The 7,500-nt window shown below is 36.9% G+C and overlaps 1 protein-coding gene across 3 annotated transcripts in view; it reads right to left on the bottom strand.

The window, feature by feature from the left end:
- LOC127062240 (protein rhomboid-like) overlaps window positions 1–7,500 on the bottom strand; it is a 114,611-nt gene that overhangs the window by 50,745 nt on the left and 56,366 nt on the right. For 2 of the 3 annotated variants that reach the window (XM_050990120.1, XM_050990103.1), the window contains one exon: window positions 6,377–6,570. The exons of the other annotated variant lie outside the window; for it this stretch is intronic. The gene's annotated coding sequence lies outside the window, so the exon portion shown is untranslated. The remainder of the gene's footprint in view (window positions 1–6,376; window positions 6,571–7,500) is intronic. 3 annotated transcript variants of the gene reach the window in all.

Genomic DNA, 7,500 nt, shown 5'->3' with positions numbered 1-7,500 from the left:
CCCTTTTTTTTTCATTCTCTCTCTCTCTCTCTCTCTCTCTCTCTCTCTCTATTTCTCTCCTTCTTTTTTTATCATTCTGTCTCTCTCTTTTCTTTTCCTTCCTTTTCTGGCCCGTACATGAAATCCTAAGTGATGGATGACACTTAAGAGTGTCATTTTCTCTCTCTCTCTCTCTCTCTCTCTCTCTCTCTCTCTCTCTCTCTCTCTCTCTCTCTCTCTCTCTAAATTCTCACGAGAACGAGCATCCTCCTCCACATCTAACAACGTAATCTACAAACGAGTTTTCTACAATTCAGATATTATTCAAACGATACACAAGTCACGTTAGACTCATGGGAGTCTTGAAAGATACAACCCATAGGACGTTTAAATCTCTCTCGTAATTTTCAACTCCGCCCGCATTCGTTTTCAGTTAAACGAATGGAAAATATCGTACCACCGTACTACGTAGAAAAAAAGATATGAAGCGAAAACTGAAAAAAAAAGAAAATGAAAAAAATGTTACGTAGGAAAACTATATCTCGCATGATTTTGTATTACGAATAAATATTAATATTTTATCCGACGCTTATCGCAATATTTTGCAACCTGAATGAAATTTCTTTTATTTTATTTTATTTTATTTTTTTTCTTTAATGTTCCTTCGTCATTCGTGCGCGGGTGTATGTTTTTTTTTTTATTTACACATTTATACGAACATTTTTATTCTAATAAAGAGGAGTCTTAAAGAAAACAAAAAAAAAAAGAAAAGAAAAGAAAAGAAAATTATATACCGTTTTTTTCCCTTGGCACGTTAAAATTTCACAAAATCGTTTTGACCCTCGTCACTCGGCAAACGGCAGTAAATTCTCCAACTGCATTTTTTTGTTCGTTCGTTCGTTCGTTCATTCATTTGTTCGTTCTTTCTCTTTTAATTTCCGAGAATTTCATTCATCTGCAATGCTTCTAAATATTATTACTAATTAAAAATATTATACTATAATATTATAATATCGTAGTATAATATTACACCACATATATATTGTTAATAAACAACTATCTTATAAAAATTAAACGCCTAGTCCACAGTTTTCTTCCCATTTATTCTTCCATTTAATATCATCATCATCATAATCATCATCATCATTATCATTATTATTATTCTTAATAGACACGTTAATATTAATTCACAAAAATTTCTTTGCATTTATTATTCGACCTCAACGAAGATTTAAAATATTATCAATGAGAAAAAAAAGTTAAGAAAAAAGAGAGAGAGAGAGAGAGAGAGAGAGAAAGAAAAAAGAAAAACAAAAAAGGGAACAAATAAAAGAAAACAAAAAAAAATAAAACGAGATAAAACAATCGGGCCGATTGAAAATTTCTTCGATCGTTCATAACGAAATAAATAATACGATAATTGTGGTTCGGTCTACGTTTTAACTTCCATGATAACGTAATGCCGTCTACACGTAATATATGTAGGTTCTCGTACGGTTAAGGGAAGAGAAACCCTCAAAGCACCACGTACGCTCGTTGCTTTGAACGATCTCATGGATTGCGAAGGGAGTCCATTGCCGCTGTCGAGTCTACTCGGTATGCATGGATCTTGGCCTATATAGATGGTTTGCGTACATACGCGTCGCCCGCAGCTGAAAATATCTAGAACCAACCTAGCTGGTTCCACCAATGGTGTGCCACGGGGTTATACCTGGATGTATGATGATAAAAAAGAAAAAAGAAGCAACAAAAAAAAGAATAATGAAAAGAAAAGAGGAATAGTAAAAAAAAAAAGAAAAAAATCGAATTAAAAAATCAAAAATAGAAAAAAGGAAGAGAAAAAAAGCTTTAAAAAAGAAGGAAAGAAAAAACGAGAGAGAGAGAGAGAGAGTAGTAGTAGTACTTGTACTAGTAGTAGTAGTAGTAGTAGTAAAAGCGGGAGATTTAAACGTTTCCGGTGGGGAAACGGGAGGTTCGATGGGGGTTGGTGATGGTGGTGGTGGTGGTGGTGCAGGGATGGAGAAATTGCAGTTCCATGAAAATTACGAGAGACCGATCGAAGGGTTGTGATAGTGGTGATGGTGGGGTACAGGGTAGGGGGTGGTTAGTAGGAGGACCGCTGCTACTGGGATTCGAAAATAAATGAAGAAAAAATTCGTGTGTGGATGATAGGTTAGCGAGAAAAATAGAGTGAGAGATAGAGAGAGAGAGAGAGAGAGAGAGAGAGAGAGAGAGAGAGAGAGAAAGTGAGCAGTAGAGATTTGGGAATGGAGAAAGAAAGAAAGAGATAGAGAATATGAAATAAAAGGGACCGTAACGATTTCCCTGAAAATTTTGTAATCCATCGAGGTCTGACCCCTTTGGGAGCGGCTCGCGCGTGATTCCAATTTCGATTCGTTGAATCTTAGTCGAGCGGAAGAAAGGATGCGATCGATAGTTTTTTTATTTCTGTTTTTTTTTCTGAATCTCTTTTTTTCTCTCTCTTTTTTCTGATTATCGCAAAATCCTCATTAACCTTCCTTTTTCTTTATTTTCTCGCGCGATCCAATTGCGTTTCCTCGATACTTTCGTTCGTTCCGATACGTCTCTTTCTTTTCTGTTTGTAAAAAAATTTTGTCTCCGTCTTTCTTTCGTCGTTTCTTTTCTCTTTTTCTTCCTTCTACTTCTTCTTTTTTTTTTTTTTTTCATTTCTCGTCTACCCGAAGAAAAATTCTACCTTACCGAGGTCGACCCGGTAAATCGATTTAATATTACCAGCGTCCTATTTATATGAACTTTCCATTATCGTAAACACGTTTGTGTTTATTTCTCGTTGGGGAAAAAAAACCGATAGAATGGGAGAAAGAGAGGGAGGAGAGAGAGAGAGAGAGAGAGAGAGAGAGAGAGAGAGAGAGAGAGAGAGAGAGAGAGAGAGAGAGGCGAGAAAGAGAATGATGGATAGAAATAAAAACAAGACCAAAAAAAAAACAAAAAAAAATAGAGAGAGAGAAAAAATGAGAAAAAAGATTGAGAGATGAGAAAAAAATAAAAACAGAGGAAAATGAATTATTATAGGCGTTTTTCGAACGTTTCGTAAAAATCATGTTAAAGAACGAGAAGAAAAGTAGTAGAGTCGATAAATCAGAAAGAGAAGAACAGAACGTAACTGGAAAACCGCGTAATATTCGAGCCATTGGTGGAAACGAGAAGTATTACTCGTCGTCGGCGTCGTCGTCGTCGTCGACGTCGTCGACGTCGTCGGCGTCGCGACGACCGCAAACGCGAATGAAAAAGCACGCGATCAGAAATTTTTCTCGATTCTCTAGCGCATAAATCGACGCGGTCTAGCTGGCCACGGCCGGTGCTTTTTACAACTCTGAATTCGCACGGTTTTTAATAAAAGCATTTGCCAGCTCGTACTTTCTAATGAAATATCGTCCGCTCAGCGGCGATCGTACATGTAGATGTATACGCGTATATACGTACGTAGATATATACATACATAGATATAATACATACATATATATACATACTCAAATTTTTTCCTCCAACTGGTTGCGTGCGTTTTCTCATTCCACAATTTTCCCTCCAATTTTTTTTTTCTTGTTTCCTCTTTTCTTCCCTTTCTTTCCTTTCCTTCCCTTTTCTTTTCTTTTCTTTTCTTTTCATTTTTCGTCATCTACCTACCCTTCAACATTTTTATCTCCGTTTAATAACACAAGGAAAATTCTAATAAAATAACATCGCAACGAACGAACGAACGAATGAACGAACGAACGAATGGAAGAATTCGCGTTAAAAGACTGTACGTTTCTATACGTAACCATGTAATATTTTCTCCAAGGAAATATCTATGGATTTATCATAACGAATAACTTATGATAACTTTAGAAATCTTTGAAATTCGAACTTCGAACTTTGAAGTTCGTAATGTGTCTATTCTTCTAAGATATACCTATTACATACCTAAGATACATATATATATATATATATATATACATATATATCTAATACATAACAAAATTCTAGAGATATTAAACTAGAGAGTTCCATTTATCGGTTCATCCATTAAAATTACAGAGAATTACTTGGAATAATAATCTTTAGTTTTGACATAGTTATATATCAAGAGTTACCCTGCTTTACTTCTCGTCGTTACTCTCTATTCCTGACACTAACACTAACACTCCAAACCCTACTCCCATCGCCTCTATTTCCCACCTCTCTTTCTCTCTCTAGTCTCTACGATCCCCTACGATTCTCTCCGTTTTCTAAGCTACTTTAAAATATCCCGCAAATAACGTTGCCGACGGTGAAAAGAACGCTGGGCGCGGATTACGTTAGCTCTTTCCATTCCCTCGTATATTCGAGCCTTTAACCTTTTATACTCGACCTTTCATTTTCTTGCACGTCCGAACGTCCGTTCGATCGAAAATAACACTGATATAATAAGACCAAAGTACCTCCTTAGAACTCTATCGGTAGAGTGCTGTTAAATCTTACAGAATGTTCTCTCTCTTTCTTTCTCTCTCAATCACTCTTTCTTTCTCTCTCTTTCTTTCTCATTTCTCTGCGTGAGAATAAACTTGGAACGTTTCTCAACGCATGTAGTATGCCTTGGAGCGACGCTATTTTGAGATAGAGAAAGAGAGAGAGAGAGGGAGAAAGCAGAAGGGTTTCAAGTTATATATGATCACTGTCATAAATTTTCGTGTTCTATCTTGTCCCTAGAAATGTTCTTCGAAAAATACTATCCTATTTATTTTTCTTTCAAATTTTCTTTTTTCTCCCTTTTCTTCTTTTTTTTTAACGGGATTAAAAAAAAAAAAGAATAGAGAAATAAATCAAAGGAAAGAAAGAAAAGAAAAAAGAAAAGAAAGAAGATCGAAAGATCGGAGACCGCAAGGAGAAAAAAATCACGCGTGAACGTTTTACGACTTACGATCCGCATAAATATGAAGGATCTTCGTGCTAAGAAATGGGAGGAAAAGAAAAGAAGAAGAAAAAAAACAAAGAAAATAGAAAAGAAAATAGGAAACAAAAAGAAAATAGTGCCCTAGAAGATACACGGTTTCGATATCTAGCTTAGATCGATGTACGAAAAACGATTGAAATACGAATGCCGAGCATCACCTCCCTCCATATAAACCTCCCTCTCCTCAACCGTAAAAATAACATTTAAGATCGCGTCAGGCTCGTCCGTGAGAGAATTCGAGCGGAATCTAACGGAAGTTTACGAGCTCCTCGCATCCTCCTTCGCGGAAGGTGGAATCGAAGTTAAAGCGAACGAAATCGCGTATACTTCTACTATACATCCCTCCCTATATCCCCCCCAACTCACTCTCACCCCCATTGGTAATCCTCTCGGACCGCGTACTACGGCACCGAGTAAAGCACGATAAATCGTAGAGAACCGTTTGGAAGGCGCTAAACGCTCGCGCATTTTCAACTTTATTGTCGGTGCCACTACTTATTTCCTTCGAGAGTGTATGTACGTGTGCGCGCGCATGCGCACGCGCGAACGATAAAACTATAAAGGATTCTTTTCTTTTCTTTTCTTTTCTTTTCTTTTCTTTTCTTTTTCTTTTGTCTCTTTTGTTCTCTCTTTCTCGCTTTTCTCCTCTCGCGTCATCCAAACTCCCCTGAAAAATCAACGATTTTCATTGATCTTTCCAAAGAGAGATACAATATTTCTGATTTTTATATAAAAGAAAATTTTTATAAGTAACGGTAATCTCGTACGACTTCTATCGTCACGTCTTCTATATTACGATTTAACGTTTTGAAAATTTTCATCGATTGTGTTTATTGTCTATCAATGAATTATATTTCTAAAGGAGTTTTAATGGAGTGGTTCAACGCCTGGGAATAGGCAACGTTCAACACGTTGTCGATATAACGTCGATTCCGATAAAGGTGTTTCTTTTAAAAAAAATCCTCCCCTGTAAGTAGATCGCTCGTTTCTACAGTCGCGTACGACGGTGTTGCCTGTTATCAGGCGCGTTTGAAAATATTTCTCGCGATCATAAACGAAACTCGAGATTTCTAACACGTTTTTGATAATTCCGATAAGTAATATGGAAAAAAAAAACAAACAAACAAAATCTCTCAAGCATAAATTCCTTCGTTAAAATTGTTTCGTTATTCGTAGCACAATTTTTTTCTTTTTCTCTTATTATTCTTTCATCGACGGTTTCCATATTAAATCGTTTCAAATTATTCGTCGATTTATTCTATCGTTAATACGAAGGAACGAAATCTTGACGTGCAGTCATGTCGACGAATAGAGTCCCTCTCCGTTGTTGCCTATGTGCCATCGTTGCTAATTTCCCGTTGGCTCACCGCAAATCACGCTAACGAGAGGGAGAATCGACGTTATTGCGGTCTCGCGTTGCTCGATAATGGACCGCAAATTTACCTGACAACAACGTCCCTCGTAGTTGGTAACTTTTTCTTTTTTTCTCTCCTTTTTTTTTAATCACTCCCCCACCATGACCGCCACCACCATCTATCGCGTGGTCGTTTATCGTCGGGGAAACAACAACAACAACAACAACGTGGTCAAATTCGAAATGATCGAAAAACGTTGTTCCTCGTGTCGGAGATTCATTCCTGCGAACAAAAAAAAGAAAGGAAAGGAAATGAAAAATAAAAATAATGGAAATAATAAAAAGAAAATAGTAACTAACTAAATAAATAAATAAATAAATAAATAAAATATATTTTCTGTTTCACGCGTAACCTAACTGCGTTTATTAATCTTTCTTGATAATGATAATAGAACGATCAAAAAATAACCATTATTTTGCATTGACTTTATAGATAGGTAGATAGGTATATAGGTAGATAGATAGTAGGTAGGTAGGTATGTAGGTAGGTAGCTAGGTAGATAGAATTAAAGCGAAACTTTACGATGGACAATGTTGCTACGTGTAATTGCAACTTTAGTCAGTGTTTCTCTGCGTCCGTTTATCTGTGTGTGTGTGTGTGTGTTAGCAAGAGAAAGAGAGAGAGAGAGAGAGATTGAATCCTTCAAGAGTATGACCACTCTCGAAACTTCACCGACAGTACGAGGAGTAACGTAAAGAGGTTTGAAATTAAAGGAAACTCGATTAGAATTCGCGGTGAAGGACGATCGATGACCGGCTGACCGCGAATTTATGCGCGATTTAAAGTTTCGAAAGCAAAGTGGTTACTGACTGGCTGGTTGGCTGGTTGGTTGGCTAGTTGGCTGGCTGCTGGCTGGGTGCCTGGCTGATTGTACTATGCAGGTCGGCTACGAGACCGAGTCGAACTACTTAAATCGGATTACAACGAGTCGAGGAAGCACGTAACTAGTGTTACTTCGTAACCATGGAAAATAGGAGATTACTTTCCTCCTAAGTATTTGTACGATATGCTGAAAATATGTATATATATGTACCTCGTAGATATCCACAATATGCTACAATAATATTCCCTTTCCTTTTCTCTCTCTCTCTCTCTCTCTTTCTCTCTTTTTAAAGAAGCTGGAAAATTAGTCCCATGAGAAAGACTTTCTTT

This window comes from Vespula vulgaris, chromosome 1, assembly GCF_905475345.1.
Source record: "Vespula vulgaris chromosome 1, iyVesVulg1.1, whole genome shotgun sequence".
Taxonomy (NCBI): domain Eukaryota; kingdom Metazoa; phylum Arthropoda; class Insecta; order Hymenoptera; family Vespidae; genus Vespula; species Vespula vulgaris.
This window is presented reverse-complemented; position numbering and strand designations above follow the sequence as displayed.